The sequence below is a fragment of the Aplysia californica genome, unplaced genomic scaffold (assembly GCF_000002075.1).
Source record: "Aplysia californica isolate F4 #8 unplaced genomic scaffold, AplCal3.0 scaffold00288, whole genome shotgun sequence".
Lineage (NCBI taxonomy): Eukaryota > Metazoa > Mollusca > Gastropoda > Aplysiida > Aplysiidae > Aplysia > Aplysia californica.
Genome location: NW_004797558.1, coordinates 129,938 through 130,839, shown reverse-complemented (window position 1 = coordinate 130,839; position 902 = coordinate 129,938). Strand labels below are relative to the sequence as shown.

At 44.1% G+C, this 902-nt stretch overlaps 1 protein-coding gene across 1 annotated transcript in view; it reads left to right on the top strand.

The window, feature by feature from the left end:
• Nucleotides 1-902, top strand: part of LOC101854647 (ankyrin repeat and sterile alpha motif domain-containing protein 1B) — a gene marked incomplete in the record, with an annotated part of 155,677 nt that overhangs the window by 150,196 nt on the left and 4,579 nt on the right.

Sequence of the window (902 nt, the reverse complement as noted above, 5' to 3'; positions counted from 1 at the left end):
TCTCTCTCTCTCTCTCTCTCTCTCTCTCTCTCTCTCTCTCTCTCTCTCTCTTTCGCCCCATCCCTGACTTTCTGTGAGATTAAGCGTGAGAGTGTGATGGGGTTATTTATCTGGGGGTTTTGGTCGTCGTTTTTGTCTATTTCTTCCTATGTATGTTTTTCTGGGTCTTAGCCCGCATTTGTATTGCAATATGATATACGTTTGTTCGGCATGGGTATCAGTGGTGTATTAGTTAGCCTTTCTGCCTTTGCACGCAAACAGTGTAGGTTTGATTCCGGTACGGGCAACACCCCCTCTAAGGCAGCGTAACTGACTAAAGTGACGTTTGGCCATTCCCAAAGTGGGGATATTAACATGTTCTTATTCACAGTAGAATTGTAAATGGATTGATTTATCAATGTCATGCTCTTACTGTGCTGGAGCTTTATAGGGGAGACTGTTGCTTTTTCTTTCCTCTTCCTTAATATCGTCATTTTTCCTCTTCTTCTTTTGTATGTTTGTCACTCTCTTGTGAACTACTATTTCGGGGTGGCTTGATAGTCGAAGCAGACTTTGTGCTTTTGAGGCTAGAGAGGTGAGCAGAGTAAGCCCGATTCCCCGTTTGGACTTCTCTGTTGACATTCACCCCTTGGCGCTCACATGACCTTATGCAGTTGCGAGCGCCGTAGAACTTTACTAAAACTAAAAGAAGGTAAGGGAAAGTCTATACGGTATTGTCGAGTTTATTATTTGTCTGTCTGCTTAATCCCACCCAGCCCGGGTTGGCTATGATGGGCAGGGTCAAAGTAGCCCTCCTCCTACATGATTTAAATTGTACAGGTGGGGGGGGGGGTTGGGTGCGTCAAATCACTTACATACAACAGCAGCAAAAAAAAAGACAAAATGTCGTAAAGCCTGATATA